Source organism: Magnolia sinica, chromosome 8 (assembly GCF_029962835.1).
Source record: "Magnolia sinica isolate HGM2019 chromosome 8, MsV1, whole genome shotgun sequence".
Classification (NCBI taxonomy): Eukaryota; Viridiplantae; Streptophyta; class Magnoliopsida; order Magnoliales; family Magnoliaceae; genus Magnolia; species Magnolia sinica.
The window spans coordinates 76125070-76145935 of record NC_080580.1 but is presented as its reverse complement, the minus strand read 5'-3'; the positions used below and the strand labels follow the sequence as shown (position 1 = coordinate 76145935).

At 40.0% G+C, this 20866-nt stretch overlaps 1 long non-coding RNA gene and 1 pseudogene across 1 annotated transcript; one reads left to right on the top strand and one right to left on the bottom strand.

Annotated features, from left to right (window-relative positions):
- Positions 1–286: 286 nt before the first annotated feature.
- On the bottom strand, positions 287–1380 carry LOC131254319 (cyclin-T1-3-like; annotated as a pseudogene).
- A 219-nt stretch (positions 1381–1599) lies between these two features.
- LOC131254064 (uncharacterized) lies at positions 1600–2535 on the top strand. The gene is made up of 3 exons (XR_009175471.1): positions 1600–1923; positions 2091–2135; positions 2238–2535. It is a non-coding gene; the product is annotated as an uncharacterized LOC131254064 (long non-coding RNA).
- Positions 2536–20866: the final 18331 nt, after the last annotated feature.

Genomic DNA, 20866 nt, shown 5'->3' with positions numbered 1-20866 from the left:
AACTTCCTCATGCAATTGTGAGAATTCCTGTTTAAACAAGAACTTGTAAAGTTGGCTCAGATAGTTGGAACAAGGCTATGATTAATATTTTCTTTCAATTTTATCAGTATTCAGGCTTCTCTATCTTTTTTATTTTTATTTCTCCACTTGCTAGAAAATGGGAGGAGAGGGGATTGCACTATGGTTGCGGGTTCTTCCCATCATTCGTCAGTTGAAATTGAATGTTTGAATTCATTCAGGGTAATTTCTTGTTCTCATTATTCTAGTTTTCTGGTCTTTCACAAGATCATCTTATTTTTTGGAGGTTGCATGAAATGACCATTCTAGTCGCTGCTCCTGCAACAGCCAGAGAATAACTGTTTATTGAGATAGGGTCCTCAACAACGGCTGTAGTCTTCATCATTGTGCCTTGATGGTGATTTGACCCTTCACTTGCACTCCCATGGGAAGGTGGTACCATATGGTTTTGTTCATATAGTTCCAACATTTGATTGCTTACCTCTTCCAACTGTCATGGGGTAACATCAAATTCTTGCCACCAGACCTTCTCGCCATCCAATGGAAGCTTTACTTTGAGAAACTCAACGGCAAGGAATATGGCACCGGCCGCAATATGATGGGGTTTAAATTGTAGGCAGAGTGATGCCTGCAGCCCATCATTGACAAAATTCGATGCAACTTGAGCAAGGGCATTCTGCGCAACCTTGAATTTCTTATTACTTTGACAAGGGGCTTATATGGGTGGTGCACATTGAGGTCGAAGCCAAGAGTAGGAAGTACAACCCTCTCCCCAAGTAAAATATGCTCCGTTTGTTATTCATATACTTCCTTCTGTTTGATTCTCTGGACAACAGCAGGGTCCTTTTTATTGATCATTTCATACGAGACAAGAATGACATCTTTCAGTGGCCTAGGAGTTTCTTCAACCTTCCCAGCAAGAAACATGCACACTGTTGCAGTCGTCCTCCTATCATTCTTTACGTGAGGTTGGGGAAGAAAAAATGATGACAAAATATAATTGCCTTAGCTATTGTTACCTGAGGTACTTTAATTAGGCCTCATGCCCAAATCCTGCAGAAAAGTGCAGCATGATTTATGAAAATATGTCTTTCTCTTCAAATCAATGCCATCTTTTCTAGATGAGGAATTTTCTTCGATCTCCTTCCGGGATAAATACCAAATAGAACTAGAATGATCAAGTTTATCCAGCTTATCATGAGAAAAATTGTATGGCCTGCTTTCCACCATCCCATGATGGGAAGGGTCTCCTGGTAATAGTCCAGCCATATCGATGTTGTACTTCAAATTAGGATAATGCCAAAAGATGCCTCATCTCGATATGACATATCTTTATAATTGAAGAATTCATTAATACATGAGTAATTTCAGGATAATACCACCATTCGCCTTGCCTCTAGTTTTCTCGTGGCAGCAGCTCGAATGAACCCTATAATATGTAGATTGATCGATGTCTTCTTCTTCTTCTTCTTTCCCCCCTTTTCTTCCTTTCTTTATACCAATGAGGAATAGAACCCTGGACAGATCGGTTTCTACTAGCTCAACCAAAGAGCCATAGATGAGCGCACTCTCTCTCTCTCTCTCTCTCTCTCTCTCTCTCTCTCTCTCCTCTGTGGAGCCTAGAGAGTGGAGAGCAACCACCTATCGTACATGTGACCCAAGTTGAAACTTGGTTGTGTACATGATTCCCATCCACCACTAATGGATGGTTGGATATCTAGGAACAGAGTCTCATTTAGAAACGAGAATGCATGAATCTTACTATAGAATTATTTTAACTGCTCCAATTTTATCTTTGTTAATTATAGTTTCTACTGCAGGTTGTGAAATGTGAGTTGTCGGTTGTCCCTACAGGGGAATTACCATCTGAGGAATGTCCAACCTAGCTCTCTAGTTCCCAATCAAGTAAATTTAGAACCACCTGCTCTCTAATTCCTAGTCAGGGTGAAAGAAAAACATTGCTACCTACCGAAGTATACTGTGCATTAGACTCTGGCTCCCAGTCCTGCTTCCTACCTATTTCTTTTTCTCTTTTGCATGCTATCTAATTACCTAAATTTCCTTCTATGCAGTTATATTTTAATCCTGCTACTGTGAAAATGTTGAGCAACCTGAAGGTATATATTGTTGACATATGGATTGTCTTTGACATTTTGGATTTTGCATTTTAGCATAACTGTTGCACACTTGCTGTATGTTGATGAAGTTTGGTTTTGCAGTATAAAAGCAATGCACGGTTCGTGAGGTGGTCAACCATGTGCAGTAAGCTTTCAGATCAAAGTGAAGTTGAGAATAGGGTGTTAGTTGATGGAAAATTGATAACCAGTAGAGGCACACATCCATGGAGTTTTCACTTGCAATTGTTGAGAAGCTATTTAGCTGCGAGAAGGCATTGGATCTTGCTATCAATGAGAACTTTAAATAGACATATAACTATTATGTAGGCATTGTACTTTTATCAATGGATTAAAATGAATGATTGTATTTGATTGAATGAATAAATGATTTAGCTATGAAGCATTTATCTATATTAGCTTATATGAGTTGATCTATCAAGTCATGTACTACAATGGTAAGAGATGCCATTATCATATTTTCTTTAATTAATTTTTAAAAAAAATAGGCAGTAGCTATGGTTATTAACCGTAGCCCTTTTTCTGGAAACTGTAGTTGTGTCTAATTTAAGCCTATTGCTACGGTTCTTTCTTTACTTTTAGCTATAGATATAATTCATTTTTGTATATACGTTAGAGCTACAGAAAGTATTGCTACGGCTTTAATCCATAGCTATTGTCTTTATGGCTACAGATTAAAACCGTAACCATAGCTTTAAGACCTATGGCTATAGCACCAATGGATACGATCGCGTTACGGACTATAACTGTAGCCATAGGCCTTTAGCTACGGCTTTTATCCGTAGACTTTGCCCAATTTTTTAGTAGTGTTCCTTTTTTTTTGGTATTCACTTGGGGGCCATTGGGTGGATTTTTGGGCCAGATACCCAGGCCCGTAGGACTACCCACCATGAGACGCCCCTACCTTGGGCTGTTGCTGGGCCTGTATTCCAGCAGCATGGCTCACTTGTAATATGTGTTGTGCATCCCCCTCTCATCTGGTGGGACCCACATTGATGCATGTGGGTCATCAAAAAATAAATGCTATAAATTAATTTATTTGCTGAACTCCATCAAACCCAGGAAGCGGGTGGGCTGGAAATTCAGCAATGGACCCAATGTTGCTGCTCATAAATGTTTGTTTGGGGCAGTATGGCCCACCAGATTAGAGGTTGATTTAAATCAGTTATCTTACCATTTTTCTATAGTATTATTGAGTGTAATTAGGGCCCATATGAGGCCCACCCAAGTTGAGTTTTATTGGAATGTTGCGTGTGATTAGTTAACTAATTCCTTAGGCCTTGTGGACTAGATCCTTTTAGTAGGCTCACAGACCTTTGGATCTATACTCTCCTATCTATTGTGATAAATTTAAGGGCTATAATATGCAAGTAGTTGGGCCCTTGGCTACCCACCAAGTTGACCCTATACTTGGGCCAAAAGTGGGGCCCAACTCACTTGTTTAAAATATGAAATTTACCCATGAAGATGAACTACTGGGCTGCCCATGAAGCCCAACAAAATATATGGATTTATGACCTTTATGGTTGGGTCCAAACCTTACTTGAGGGCCCACCATATTGCCTATGAGTTGGGCTTTATGTATAGCCCATTAGGTCACGCATTGCTTGGGCCTTAGACCTTACTTTACATATGTAGCAGGCTACCTCTTGAAAACCAGTTGAGGTTGGATGTCCTCCTGGGATCCTAAGGTAGGCCCATGGGTTTCTCTATGGATGGTTAAAGGCCCACCATAGACCATAGGCCGTTTATTTAAGGCTAAATATGGATGTATGTGGAGCCTACCTCAACGTATGTTGGTCCAGGCCATTCAAGCCTTGGATCGCCCGATCATGGAAGCACTCTCTGCCTTGGGTTGCTGCTAGACTCATAATACAGTAGCAGGTCTACTTGATATTTTCATGATATATACGCACTCTCCATCTGGTGGGGTCCCCCAGTGAGTATAGTTGGCCTTCATGAGATTATTTCCACATAGTTAACTAATTTCTAGACCTTAGCAGGTCCAGGAAGTCAAATGTGTCAAAAGTTTATCAAAGGACCTTAGATGTACAATGTTATGGTTAAAACTTTATTTGGCTGTGGGGCCCACCATATTGAGAACTTATGTACGTGTTACATGCTTATGTTTTCTTATAATCTTTGGGCTTAATTAGTGCATTCTTTTGGGTCACCTTTAGTGAACACATGAGGACCCCATCTTAGATCAGATTTTTGGGGCATCATATGGGCCCAGAGTGGGTTGGGACGTCCCAGCTTGGCCCAACCATATATTGGGCCGACTTTCACCATTTTGATGGACTTATGGGCTGAGATAAGGATAGTATTGGGCCCTTATTTACCCACTTAAATTGCTAGTTATTGGGCTGATGTAGTTGAGCCCATTTCATCTAAACTTAAACTTATTTTTTTGGTCCATATATTGTGTACGCGGGCTGCCCACCAAGTTCAACTTAATGCATGGATTCTATGGCCATTGGGAATTGAGCCTTGGGCCTTAATTCCCCTTTTGGAGCCCATGTTGTTAAAAATGGTATTATATCTTTTTATGGCATATTATGAGGAATATATGTATGTAGTTACCTTTATTTTTATATTAAATGTAAGCCTTGGGCCTTCTATCCATTTAGTTCATGGTTGATATGCCTTTTTGGGGAATGGTAGTTAAATGTCCCATTATGGACCCCTCTAGCCCCAGTTGTATTTAAGGGTGATTGGATACTCATCTTAAACTCTTGTTAGACTCATTTTTATATTACTTAAACCTGTAGCTTGTATACTTAGTCTTGTGGGCTACTCCAGGTGAATGGGCTCTCACTAGAAGTTGGATTCCTTAAGAATATTGTCTAAGTACCTAGTCTTGGTTCCTTCTTGAATAGGAGGAATGTAATATACATTGTATATCACCATATAGTGTGATTAAATTCATCCTCATGACCCATGTACATCATTGTATGCTTGGTTGACACTGTTTGTGTAGTTATATTGTGCCATTAGGCATTGCATGTTACCTTCTCCAAGGGACGTAGTATTCCCTCTTGAGCACGTTGGATGCTGGAATTGATGCGTGGTTGATTTTATGATTCAAGCATCTGGCATTGCATAACATATGAGCACTATCACCCTTGCTTCGTTAGGCTGTAGCCTCCATAGATACATCATGGATGGCCATGTTTAGATACCGAAAATGTTACTTGAACATACCATGTGCATAGGATGCCCATAGGTAAAATTCTCAAAACTTTCATGGTACTAAGGATTTGCTCCAACGCCGTGACCGAGTGACATATATGAGCACACGAGGGCCTTATACTGTTAGGCCACGACTCCCACTATGGTGTAGTCGGTTAGATAGGGGTGTGGCCTTACTCACCTAATATAAGGAGGCATTGCTAGGATGAGTCTAACCAGCTCGTGAATGGGTCTGCTACCGTCAGGCTTTGCTGGTGATTGGCTATCAGCAGGCGGGTAGTGAGGTCTTTTACGCTTGTTTGACTATGCGAGGTCTGTAGAGCGGCAGTCGCCCAGCAGTGGAATAGACCTTGGTGATTTCCTTATGATGAAATGTACTTGATATGTGGATTGGATATGAGCACTGGCATTACTTCGCATTGTATTTGCATCGGCTGTGTAAGCCTCATATTGCATTGCCTTGGCATGACACCCAATACTCATTGCATTACAGTACTCATTGCTTTATATAGCCTTGGTATGGATTCCTATATTATTGTATTGCCTTGGTATAGCTTCTTGCGTTCATGACAACCCTAGTAAGACTAGTGGTGTTGGCTTTGATCATGTTTTCTTCCTGTATCTCCTATTATTCTTCTGTGCACTATTATCACACAACTTTACTACCCTCTAAGCTTCTTTAAGCTTATGCATGATTGATACATGCAGGAGATCCTAGGCAGACATCGTAGCAGCAGAGCGGGGAGTAGAGTTGAGCTTGAGGACCCTAGTGTTGCAGACTTTACTTTCCTTTCCTTTCCTTCTTCTATTATCTTATGTATGTCCTTTTGGACCTTATGAATATTTGTAAAAGTTCAAATTCATAGTGGATTTTGTGTTATGTGCCTTTTTTATTGTCAGATATACTTTCTGTGATCTTGGGTATGCTCGTATTGGAATGATTATACTGTTATAGAAATCCTCCTTGTAGGATCCCAGGATCGAAACCTGCCTTAGGAGCCGAGAATGGGGTACTATAGAGGCTGTTGCGACTAGAACTAGTCATCGGGTTCCTTGTGAGTTCGGTTACCATGTCTGGGGTGTGACAGGAGTTGGTATCAGAGAAAAGCAAGTAATTCTGGAATAACTCAGGATAACATCGCATGTCTGATCAGAGCTTAGGACAAGTTGTGTCCCGAGTGCTTTTCCTTTATTCCGTTTGAGACTTCAAGGATTCTAATTCCTAGGTGTCCATCACCTTTGTTCTTTTTATAGATCATGTCGTCTGGTTGAGGTGCCCATGATTGTGACTCCCGTGGCCGTGGTGCCCATGGACGTGGTTCTCGTTCCGCTCTAGCGATCCGAGTGACTTTTGCTCCACCCTCTGAGATTCCTATTCCCCCTCTTGAGTCTGTCATACCTATTCTTGAGGCTCCCGCAGCACCTGTGCCTCTGTCAGAGGCTAGTGCTACCCCCGCTTATCAGATTATTCCTTTAAGAGCTGAGCATCCCAGAAGTTAATGCAGATCGTCGCTGATGTTCTTCTGACCCGTCAGCCCATTCTTGAGACGCTCGGACAGGCGGAACAGGAGCATGCGAGCCCCCTTTTACGATATTCAACTCTGCAGCGAGCTCCTTTAGCAGTATTTCTACTTTAGGGCAAGGCCGAGTGGACCGGTTCGTAGAGGGATTGTGATCAGAAGAGAGGCTGGAAGAGGTAGGCCCCCTCCAGTAGCTCCTGACACCGTCGACAGCGGCAGAGGTGTGTAACCTATCGCACTGCCAGAGCATCAACATCACATACAGTAGCTTCTTCATCATCATCAGCACTGCCGACCGCTTCATCTTCAGGCCCCTTTTCTAGTATTTGCTTCAGTTGTGGACAGGTGGGGCATCGGAGGCGTGAGTGCCCTCTTCCCTTGCAGCAATGACAATGGCTCCCGCCACCGAGGCCCCGTCAGCAGTCGAGACTGCAGTGCAGACCTCCGTAGTGATCGCAGCAATAGCAGAGACTGCAAAGGCAGAGGGGACAGACACCTCCCCAGCTGCCTCAGGCTTGATTTTGCGCGACCCAGTAGGACCCTTAGTTATTAGAGGAGTCGTTATGGGTATTCTCCTTGTCTCTGCATGTAAGTCTTATGTTTTGGTGCATCGCACCCTTTTGTATCCAAGGGATTTTGTTCACTCAGATTGCTATTAGAGTCTGTCGTAAGGGATGTGAGTATCAACAGTTTTGGGAAGATCCCTGTGTTAGGCCGATGACATTATCGTGTTCTGTTTTTGTTGGTGAGATGTTCTTACCCGCTGAATAGTTTTGTATTGCCAATGTTGAGCTTGTTGGCTTGTTTTGTTGTCAAGGTAGTACTTCTAGTAGGGGATGAAGAACTAGATTGCTGGTTTTGTGGTCAAGTGTGACACAAGCCAGCGTGTTAAGGCTGATCACTAGAGACCCCCTGGTCCCTTACAACCGTTGAGCGTCCTAGAGTGGAAGTGTGAGCACATATCGATGGATTTCATCGCAGGATTGCCAAGGACTCAGCGCGGTCATGATACCATCTGGGTTATCATCGATCGTTTGAGGAAGTCAGCTCATTTCATTCCAGTACATGCTTCTTGGTCAATGGACCAGTTTACAAAGGTGTTCGTTGAGGAGATAGTGAGATTGCACGGTGTCCCAGTTTCGATCGTTTCAGACCTCCAGATTTACGTCTTAGTTTTAAAGGAGTTTTCAGCAGGCGTTGGGGGTCACTTTACATCTCAGCATCGCTTATCATTTATAGACGGATAGGCAAAATGAAAGGGTCAACCAGATCCTTGAGGATATGCTCAGAACTTGTGTGATCGACTTCGTGGAGAGTTGGGATGAGAATATGCACCTCGCCGAGTTCGCGTACAACAATAGCTATCAGGTAACTATCGGCATGACTCTTTTTGAGGCACTTTATGGTTGTCCGTGCAGACCACCTATTTGTTGGACCGAGGTAGGAGAGTGTCGTCTTTGAGGTCCTGAGCTTGTGCTACACATGTCAGAGGCTATTGATGTTATCAGGCAGAGGATGCGCACAGCTCAGAGCCGACAGAAGAGTTTTGCTAATCGTCGGTGTCGACCCCTCGAGTTCGCAGTCGGGGACATGGTATATCTCAAGGTCTCGCCTATGAATGCGTGGTTCACTTTGGTGTGAAGGGTAAGCTCGCCTCGAAATTTATTGGACCTTTTGAGATTACTGAGCGCGTGGGGGCTGTGGCCTATAGGCTTGCCTTACCTCCTGAGTTGTCTGTGATCCACGATATTTTCCATGTTTCTATGTTGTGGAAGTGTGGGTCGAACACTATTCCTGTGATTGATTGGTAGCTACTTGAGGCTTGTGAGGATGCTTCTTACATTAGCAGCCGATTCATATTCTTGATCGGAAGGAGCAGGTCCTCAGTACCAAGGTCATTCCCTTAGTGAAGGTGCAATGTGGTCATCATTCAGAGGACGAGGCATCTTGGAAACACGAAACCGAGATTAGAGAGCGTTATCCCCATTTATTCAATGATTGATTGCTTGTATTGCTTGCATTGCCTTCTCTTGTGTTTGATGATTGAGGTGTATATATATATATATGATGATGTTTATGCATTTTGTTGTTCCGGTTTTGTGAATTTTGTGGATAAAATTTCTTTGTTGGTGGGGAGGATTGTGAGATTCGACCATATTTTATGTGTGTGCATGCATGTGTGTGAGTATGCATTCCATCCATTTTGGTCCCGCGGTCCTACCAGTCAAATTCCGGTAACCCGCAACCCTCGGATTGTATTTGCGGTCATCCTTGAGTCCGGTCACATAGAACCAACTTGGATCGACCCTAAACCTATGCCATCTTGATCGTATCATTGTTGCAGTTCCAACGACGTGTCTTGTGCATCCATCCGACCTACGGATCAAAAGTTATGAACATTTCATCATATTTGTAAAGGCCTAGCAATATGTCTTAGAGGGGGGGTGAATAGGACTATGCCAAATTTAAAATAATAGCAGTGGAATAAAATAATAAGATAGCCAAGAACAGGAAAGATAATAATTCATAATACAGAATATAAAGCAATCACAAAATCTAGTTGTTCTAAGGACAACCTTTCACCATAAAAACCAAGGGTTTATGGCAGGACAACCTTACTAGAACAATTAGAGAATTAAAAGCTAAAACTGTAAATGAACAGAAAGGAAATAGCAAGAATTGAAATCTAAACTATTACAACATTCCCCACAGTGCTTGAAATGTAAATATTACAACATTCACATCCACACATACATCCCACAATTTTGAATGATAAATGATATAGAAATTAAGCAAACATTCAAACCACAATACACAAAGAATTATAGTGGTTCTCTTGTGTGTTCACCAACTATTAAACAACAGCCACAAAGATTGCTACTCCACTCCTAATATCCTCATACAGGGGATATTAGCATTCACTATGAAAATAGGTTTAACAGGTTCACCTAAAACCTTCACAATTGTGTCTTTCAATGGGCTTACACAATTCAAAAACCCCACTTCTGAGTTTTCCTGGCTCTCCTTAGATAACCAATAGATTGAGATTTTTCTGGTTTAATCTCAAACAAAAACCAAAATGAAGGAAATTTACAATACAATATATTACCTGGATTTCTCCTTTGGTAGCAGCCTGGAAGAACCAATCGAAGTAGAAGTTCGAATGTGTAAGTTCAATGTCCAATACTCACTTTAAAATGGTTCTAAGTTCTAATTGATTTTAAATTAAATTCAATTAGGGCTAGCTCATTTGATTTTGATTCCAAGAAGTGGAATATCCTAATTCCTCTTTCAAATTAGATTGGAATGCAGAAACAAAATCAAATAAGAAAAAGTTAACAAAATAGAATATTAAATATGCACAATTAGCTTAAGAATGAACACAGACTTATCTCTAAGTGATGCCTTGATTTTACTTGAATTGCCTTATAAAACTCTGAAATTCGTGTTCTATTTATAGTTGTAGAAATCGCATCTAAGATTGGTCTTGAGGACACTACGACTGGTCGTAGACCGAACATATTTTTGAAATTTTAAGCGCGATCAGATAAAACCATTTCACGACTGGTTGTAAGGTGTCCACAACCGGTCGTGAGCCCTCCACGACTGGTCATGAGCATCCTACGATTGGTCGTGAGGCACTTGATTTGATCGTTGTAGTTTGAGTCGAAGGTGCACGACTGGTCCTAGAACAAGTCGACATTGTTCCTACGACTAGTCGAGTAGTCTCCAGGACTGGTCATAGCTCAACCAAAAAATTTTGAAAAATTGCAACAACTTAAGACTAGTCTAGGAATTTCTTGGATTGGTTGAGCCAGAGCTAGGACTAGTTGAACAAAGTTCAGGACTTGTCTTAGAACAGACCAAATATTTATAAAATGATTCAATTTGAATTATGTATACAAAATGACCTACCCTAAGGTTAATCTAAAGTCAATCATACCTTGAAAGTATGGTATGAACACTGAGACATCATTTCTTCAGATGATAGTTGACCTTTGAAGATTGTGAAGCTTGAGATCTTCTAGATCTTGAATTACACTTTATCTTGCGTTGTTCAGTAACTTGATTATTTGAACAAGATCACTTCTTTCATTGTATCTTGTACTTGCATTTCTTAAAATGGTTTGAAGAAGTTCTTCGTTCTTGACTTGAAGCAAAGTGTTTAGAGAGGTGATGTAATGTCTTGAACATATATACCTATGAGCTACACAAGACATAGATTGAGGTTTTGGCACCACAAAATTTGACAACCAAAGGAGCAGGAAACCATATCACTTACAATCTCCACCTTTGTCAAATTTGTGACAAAACACACTTTAATAGAAAATAAGAGAAGCACGAATCATGCACCAGTCATATATAAGAGAACTAGTTATAGCCTGGTTAAAGAATTATGCACCAGTTGTCATTAACTACCACAAATTCTTCCTTGCACAAATTCTTCCTTACTTATTTACTCCCCCTGAGTAGCACACACATATATATCGTAAAAATTAATGCTAATTCCCCAACATCACAATCCATATATCCATTCCAATCAATCCAAACTGCCTAAAATCTTCTCCCCCTTTTTTTCACAATATGACAAAGGAAGAAAAGAAAATATTTGGAAAAGAAGGATTGCCAAGAGAGTAATAAAGGAAATAACTAGGCAAGATAAGAAAGCAATTTAAAAGTGCACATATCAGTAACCAGTTCAAATTCCACAAACATAGGTCAGTCAACCAAACTGAAGAAAAAACAAAGTTCACACACCAACAAAGGTAAAATAATATTAGAGTTAATATGGAACAAAGGATAAAACACTTAATCAGATCCAGATGAAGGAGCAGGTATGGTAAGATCAAGTTGATGAAGGCCCTTGTTTAAGCCCCTAAGATACTTGCGCATATATTTAAATCGTAAATCATGGGCCACATTCATATTCTCTACCTTCTCCTCTAGAGCACGAAGACGAGCATCAAAATCAGATGGCTCATAGTCAGGATCATTAGCAGAATCATATTTAATTTTATAAAAAATATTATCCATATTAATATCATCAGGAAGATCGCCAGCTTCATCTTCATTCCCTGCTTCAGCTCCTCTAACATCAACATTCACTTGGCCAAGAGCCAATTCCAACTTCATCTTATTAATATTCGAATTGTTAAAAATAAGATGATGAATAAGAGCCTCTCCAATCGGCATATCAACTAACATGTGATTAGCTAACATAGTCATAAGATAAGCAAATGGAATATCACTATGACTTGGATGGAGACGAAACTGAATGATGGAATGACATATCAATGAAGGAAGACAAACTTTAGTACCGGAGATAACAGAATGTAAAACGCGAACCATAAATGAAGTCAGTTTAGTTTTGTTACCTGAATGAGGATACAGATTAGAAATAAAGATTCTGTGGAGAACTCTGTATCTGGGTAACAAATACTTTGAGGGGAGCGCATTCCCTTTATGAGTCTATTGCACATTCATATTACATAGATCTCTAGTGAGCAAGCATTTTTCCGATTCTGAGGGTTTTTCAGCTAAAGTATGAATAGGAATACCCTCATCGTTGACAAGTATGTCCATAAGACCTGAAATCAGATGGCGATCTACTTCAAATGGACCTTCTCTAGCATCAATTTTAAATGATAAATTCTTAGTCGAAAAATCAGAGATACATGCAAACATGGACTGCACAATAGATTGGTATACAGGCCCACTCTAATGTAAGATGTTAGCCCATCCTACAGCTTGAAGAAGTGGGAGAATACCAAAAGGAGCAATGTGGTCGAGATCAACAGATCGCTCAACAATGACATTGTGCGAATGCAAATCCCGCACATATAAGGGATCATCTTCGGGTGACCGAAGATGGCGTTGAGTGATAAGGGTTGATCGAGAAAAAGATGGACCACGAAAAGTGTTCTTTTTCCCTCTAGCATCCATTTGCAATAGAATAATCAAAGAAACAAGTAACTTTAAAAGATGTGAAGTGGGGTTTTGATAGATCAGATTTTTCAAGATAAAACCTTAAAATTGTAATCAATGACAAAATAAATTAGTCCAAGAGTGAAAATGAAGTAATATTGACTAGAATCTATAAGAAAAACGTAAAAGATGAACTAACCTTGAAGATCTAGGAAGGTGGGTATGACCGATCGGGCATTGGCTCGTTGGAGAGGAAATAGGAAATGAGGAAGATGAAGTTTTCCCTAAATTTTAAAAGGGTCAGCGCACTACACGACTGGTCATGGGTCGTCCTCGATCGATCGTGCTACGGCTGGTCGAGCACATCCACGACTGGTCGTGTACCATAAAAAAAACATACATTTTCCATTAAAATTTAAAATTTAAATCAATAAATTATCAAATATTTATACACTATGATACAAATATGCATGAATAATCAATTTAGAATGCACATACCAAGATCAAATTTCCATTTATTAAACTTGCTTTTGTCGAGTAGTTTAGTGAAAATGTCAACAAGTTGAGTCTCGGTAGAAATGTATTCCAAAGATATCAGCTTTTCTTCCACTAATTTATGAATGTAATGATACCTAATGTCAATGTGCTCAGTACGTGAATACTAAATTGGATTTTTTGAAATATTTATAGCACTGGAATTTTCATAATATAATATCATTGATTCCTGTGCAATTCCATAATCGCTTAACATACGTTTCATTCAAATAAGCTGAGTACATACATTTCCAGCTGCGATGTATTCAGTCTCAGTAGTAGAGAGTGATATAAAACTTTGCTTCTTGTTAAACTAAGAAACCAAACTGTGAGACCCGACCTGAGTTCGCATGTGTGCATGTGTGTGTGTGAGTATGCATTTCATTTATTTGGGTATCACGGTCCTACCGGTCAAATTTCGGTGACTCGCAACCTTCGGGTAGTATTTGCGGTCATCCTTGAGTTTGATCATGTAGACCCGACTCGGATCGACCCGAAAACAATGGCATTGCAATCGCATCGTCATTGCGGTTCTAACGATGCATCTTATGTGTTCATCCGATGTATAGATCATAAGTTGTGTGTATCTCATGTTATAGTCCTTGATCATGATTGCATGGCTCACCTAGGAGTGGTGTGCACATTTTCTTAGATGGTCCCATCCCTAATGCACAAGTTTCAACATACACTACCCAACACCACCCAAAATTCCATAACCTACACTACCCAACACCTAAATACTACCCACATGCCTACTAACCTATTAAACCTACAACTTTGGTTGTAACTCCCTAATTGCAATCATCTCCCCTCTCTAACCAAGGTAAGAAAGTAATGATTACTTAGCTTAAAAGAGGTGTCTCTCTCTTTCCCTCTCATTTCTCTCTCTTCTCTTCTTCCCTAGCAACTTCCCTCCATTATTTCAGCCCATCTTCCCACAATTCCATCCCCATTTTCCCTATAATCCTCTAAATCTAACCATCTAAATCCAATCTCACCCATTGATATGGATCCCTTGGTGCACTAGGAGCTAGGAGGTCTAAGTTTGGAACAATCTAAGGTGGGTGTACTCCTAGGATTTAGGATTTCTATTTTCCTTAAATCTCTTTTTTTTTATGGGAAGTGTAGGACCCACCAATCAATGGTGGAGATCCTACATCATCCCTTAGTTGTGGCCAAATGGCCTATTTGATGCATACATGCCCATGCATGGGGTTTTCCCTCTATAGGCCCCCATTATGGAGGATTACTTAGATTCCATTGCATGATAAGTCATCTAGACCTTAGAATCATGGTTGGGATGACATCCAAACCATTGAACTTGAATTTAGGACATGCATGTGGTGGATCTTTCTTGTAACATATGAATAAAAGGAATGTATGGTGTGATTAATGAAGGGGATGGCCTCAATTTAGTAGATCCCCTCTTCTTGTGGCCAATTCTTTATTTTTTAAATGATAGAATTCTGATCTTGCATGTGTGGCCCACCTTGTAGGCCAATAAAAATCCAGACCAACCATGGAGCTTGGACGCCCATAACGGTCCATCCTTAGACATGTGGCCCCAAAATCCACCTAAATAGGACACATGCAAGGCGTATTTGATGATGGGGAAGGTCTGAAAGTTTGTGGGGCCCACTAGGGTAGTCTACCACACAAATTCCTGGGGTTAAATCCCATGGAAAACAATGTTTATGTTTTCATTCTTCCTATTACATGTTGCTGTCCAAATCTATCTGGACAGATTTTTGGGCCGACTTAAGGCTAGGATTTGGGGCTTTTGGTGGGGAATTGTATATCAAGTGAAATATGATTTTTGAATATGGGTATCCCACCTATAATCATGCCAAATTCCAGCCCCAATTGACCTCATTTGAGTCCCCAAAAGGGTGGGCTAATATGGGTACTTGCTGGGTTTTTTGCTGTAATTCAAGCAAGGTTATAATTTGGAAATGTAAAATTTTAAAATATTTTTTGATCAGGTGGGCCACTTTGGTGGACCCCACCTTGTACTAAATATATGAGAGAATGTATAAATTTAATTTCCTCAATTTTTGGACATCTCGGCCCCACCCCATTGGGTGCTCAACCATGATCTATTCAGAATTCTGCACTTAGCAGAAATTCTGGATAGATTGTAATTCCGAATTTAACTAAAATATATATACTACCTCAAAAATTCTAAATTTTTTTATAGATGTGACCCACCTATTTTAGGACCTACTTGAAAAATATTATGGCCAATGGACCCCATTTGGGCATCCAAAGGGGTGGGCCAACATAGTGGGCTGCCAGAAATTTCTGCTGTGCAGTCCAGCAGCATAGTTCCATAAAAATAAAATTTTAAAAATATTTTCTTGGAAGGTAGGCCATATTTGTGTGTCCCACCATGTTTTAATATTGATGAGAGACCTTGGGCCCAAATTTCAAGAATTTTTGAGGCCCAGAACCCACCTATTTGGATGACCCAAATTCAAGACAGTGGACAGCTATTTTTCCAGCAGCATTCCACCCTGGATAAGTTGGAATTCTGAAATTTATTAAAATAATTTTGGGTATTTAAAAATTATAAAAATTTATATAAAGGTGGCCTACCTATGGTGAGACCCACCTACAAATTTTTGGAGCCATTAGACCCCTTTGCACAATGTGGCAAGGGCCAGACTGGCTCACCACGTTGGGACGTCCAGGTCAGTATGATTTTCTAGACAGACCTTTTTATTTAAATTAATTAAAATATTTTTCGGTGTCTAAAAATCATAAAATTTTTCAAAGATGTGTCTCACCTATGAAAGTATCACCCTATAAAATTTCAGAGCCATCGGGCCCTTGTACTGCTAGTGGTACCGCCTGGAGTGGCTCTTCAGGCAGGGACGCCCAGGCTGGGGCGTCCAACCTACCTTGTGGGCCCACCTAGATTTGTTGTAGAACCCACCATATTGTGAGGATTTTGTAGGATAATTCATTCCTTTATACCCTAAATTTTGGGTTTAATTAATGCATCATTGAGGCTCACCTTGTTTGGGCTATATGGGTATTTATATGTAACCAGATTTTTAGACTCCTTGTAAGCCCAAATGAGCTAGAACCCTTTAGATAGGCCCAGTGGATTCTTGGGTTGTATTCTCCATGGTATTTTATTGGGCTAGTGGGCTGGAATGTATGAGTGTTGGGGCCCTTGGTTTCCCACCAAAATAACTAAATTCTTGGGCTAGGTTGTAAGGCCCAACTTGCTTATTTTGAATACGATTCTCGCCCATGTGTTGGAGTAATGGGCTGACCACTATGCCCACCATAGTGTATGGACTTGGTGGCCTTTATGTTTGGGCCCTAACCTTCCTTATGAGCCCATATTATTGCATGTAGATTTGGCTGTATATTGCCCCTATTGGGCCTATGAATTATGTGTAGCCTTGGGCCACTTTATCGAGGCCCATGTGATGTATCTGTATGTATATAGCTGCCCATCTCTTTCTTATGGTGATGCTCAGGCCACGGGCCTTGATCCTTGACAGATTATTATTAGGTCGCATTCAGGGGATAATGGTGGTTGAATGCCCACCTTGATATGCCCCTCTAGGCCCTTGTTAGGCTCATTCTTGCTTCTATGGGTGGTTAAAGGTCCACCATAGACTATTGCTAGGCTCATTCTTATTATTTAGGCCCATGCCATTATCCATCTAGTCTCGTGGGCTACCCTAGGCTATTGGGCCCCCATTGAGGTTGCATTCCTTTTGAGAAACGGTCTAAGTACCTAGACCCTACTAGTGAGGAGGGGAGAACATCTTCATCGCATTGACATTTCTTGTTCATCTTCATGGCCCACTCTTATACGCATCATATGCATGCTTGGTTGAGATGTGATTGGTCATGGTTATGCCATTAGGTAGGATATTTTGAGGGATGGAGTTTTCCCCTCTTGAACACGTTGGATGTTTAGGTATGATGCATGATTTTTTTGTGTGATTCATGAATTTGACATTGCATAGTATGATCGACATTCGCCCTCACTTCATCAGGGCCTTGCCTCCACAGGGATATTTGTAGATGGTTGGACGTGTGGACACCGAAAATGATGTTTAAGCATACCGGGTGCATAGGATGCCCATGGGTGAAATTCTTAAAACTTCCATAGTACCAAGGATCTGCTCCTACGCCGTGATCGGGTGGAAACATGAGCGCAGGAGGGCCTTACACCTGTAGGCCATGACTCCCACTGTCGTATAGTCGGTTGGATAGGGATGTGGCCTTATCCACCTGTGAGGGAGGGTCTTTATTGGGCTGAGTCTGACCAGCTCATGAAATGGATTCGCTACCATCAAGCCTTATTGGTGATTGACTGTTCACAGGCAGGTAGTGAGGTCTCTTATGCTCGTTTGACTGTGTGGGTTTGTAGAGCAGTAGTCATTCAACTATGTAATGGACCACGGTGACTTCCTTATGACTGGAAATGTATTTGATATGTGGATTAGATATGAGCATTGACATTACTTGCATCGCATTAGCATTAGTTGTGTAAGCCCCCTTCATACACTGCTTTGGTATGACATCTAGTACTTATTGCATGGTATTCATGATAAGCCTTGGTAAGGATAGTGATATTCTTATTGAGCATGTTCTTTCCTTGTACCTCCTATTATTCTTTTGTACACCAATGACACACACTTTCACCACCCTCTAAGCTTCTATAAGTTTATGCATGATTGATGCATGCAGGTGATCCTAGGTAGGTGTCATAGAGCGGCGGAGCGTGGATTAGAGCTGAGCTTGAAGACCTAGTGTTGCTAACTTTTCTCTCTTTTCTTATTTTCTGATGTATGTCTTTTTGGGTCTGATGTAAACTTGTAAAAGTTCAAATTCTTAGTGGATTTTGTGATGTGTGCCCTTTGTTATTCTCAGATATACTTACTGTGATCTTGGGTATGCTCGTATTGAAATAATTATACTGTTATGAAAATATTCCTTGTACGAACATAGGATCGGAACCTCCCTCAGGAGCCGAGAATGAGGTACTACGGAGGCTGTTGCAACCAGAATCGGCCATCGGGTTCCTTGTAAGTCCAATTACCGAGTCTGGGGCGTGACACAAACAATTTCCAATATAGAAACAACTACCACTGGTTGATTTCCTGTCATCATTATTACCAGCCCAATCAGCATCTGAGTACCCAGCCAGTTAAACACTAGTATCATATGGATACCAGAGACCCAATTTAGCAGTACTTGTGACATATCGCATAATCCTCTTAACTGCTATTAAATGTGACTCTTTAGCATCAGACTGATATCTAATGCAAATACTAACACTTAAAGCAATATCAGGTCTACTAGCAGTTAAATAAAGTAAATTGCCAATCATACTAAGGAATAATTTAGGATCTACATTTTTACCTATAGAGTCCTTTGAGAGTCTTAAAGTTATACTCATAGGAATATCAAAATTCTTACCGTTCTCAAATCTGAATTTTTTGATTAAGTTCAGAGCATATTTGGTTTAAGAAATAAAAATGCCATCAGATTGTTGTTTCACTTGCAATCCTAGGAAATAATTCAATTCCCCAACCATGCTCATTTCAAACTTAGATTTCATTAAATCTGCAAACTCAACAGTCATTTTAGAACAGGTAGATCCATAAATAATCTCATCAACGTAGATCTACACTATGAAGATGTGATCATTAAGTTTCTTAACAAAGAGTCTTATCTACACTTCCCATTTGAAAATCATAACTTAGTAAAAACTTAGTCAATTTCTCGTACCATGCCCTGAGAGCTTGTTTTAAACCGTAGAGATCCTTTTTAAGGCAATAAACATGATCAGTGTTCTTAGGGTCTTCAAAACCCAATGGTTGTTCAACATATACTTCTTCATGCAAATCACCATTTAAAAAGGCACTCTTCACATCCATTTAATAAATTTTGAATTTTCTAAAGCAAGCGATGGATATAAATAGTTTGATTGACTCAAGATGAGCTACTAGGGCAAAGGTTTCATCATAATTAATACCCTTAATTTGAGTGTACCCTTGAGCAACCAGTCTAGCCTTGTTTCGAATTATATTACCAAGTTCTTTAGACTTATTTTTAAAAATACACTTAGTTCCTATAATATGTTTATTTTTAGGTTTAGGAACAAGATACCAAACATCATTTCTCACAAATTGGTTAAGCTTTTCATGCATCGCAAAAATCCAGTTTTCGTCAGTAAGAGCTTCTTTTACGTTTGCCAGTTCAATCTGGGATGTAAAACATATGTAATTACATATGTCTTCTAGTTGTCTATGACTGCGTACACTAGTGAGAGGGTTTCCAAGAATCTGAGTGATTAGATGATCTTTAACAGTCCTCAGTGTAGAGTCAGTTTGATTTGATGAAGTATTTTGTTTGTCAATTAAAAGAACTTTATCTTTATCTGAACTTGGGGCAAGTGTATTCAAGTGATTCTCTATGACCACATTAATAGATTCTTGAATAAGACCGGTCCTTTTGTTCAGTACACGATATCCTAAAAAGATCCCTCTATCACTTTTAGTGTCAAACTTTCCTAGATTTTCATGGTCACATAAAATATAGCACTTGCTACTAAAAACTCGAAACTATTTGACAGTAGGCTTTTTATCGAACCATAGTTCATAAGTAGATTTATTATTTAACTTACTTGTATAAACTCGGTTAATAGTATAGCATGCAGTATTTATGGTTTTAGCCCAAAGATTTTTAGGGAGCTTCATACTATTTAACATTACATTAGCCATTTCTTGATGCACTCTATTTTTTCTTTCAACAATTCCATTTTGTTGTAGAGTTTTAGGTGCAGAGAATTCATGTAATATCCCCTGATTGCTACAGAATTTCTCAAAACTACTATTCTCGAACTTAGATCCATGATCACTACGGATTTTACTGACTTAAGAACCTTTTTCAGTTTGGATCCGTTTGATAATCCTTTTTACTTCATCAAGGGTTTCTGATTTATTCCTTAGGAAGCCTACCTAAGTGAATCTGATAAAATCATCCATGATTACCAGTATGGATTTTTTGCCACCTCGACTCTCCGTCCTGGTTAGTCCTACAAGATCCATGTGGAGAAGTTCGAGAGGTTTAGCTGTGGCGTTAGAGTCCACCTTTTGTGAGCACTCCTAGTTTGTTTGCCAATCTGGCATTTGCCACATATTTTGTCTACTTTTTACAATTTAGGTAGACCTCTTATTAGTTCTCTCTTGCTCAATCTATAGAGATTATGGTAGTGTACATGTCCAAGGCGTTTATGCCATAACTCGGTCTCATCGGTATGGACCATGTAACACAGTTGATTAGATGAGCAAGAATCGCTTGCGATGTAGTAGTTTTCAGACGTTCTATGACCATAAAATTCCACACCCTAGGCTAAAAAATTTAACACTATGATTTTTATCACATATTTGAGAAATGCTTAATAAGTTATGTTTTAACCCTTCAACGTACAAAACATTTCTCAAATAAGGGGAGGTTAGAAAGTTGAACTGTACCTTGGCCAATAATTCTGCAGTTGTTGCCATCACC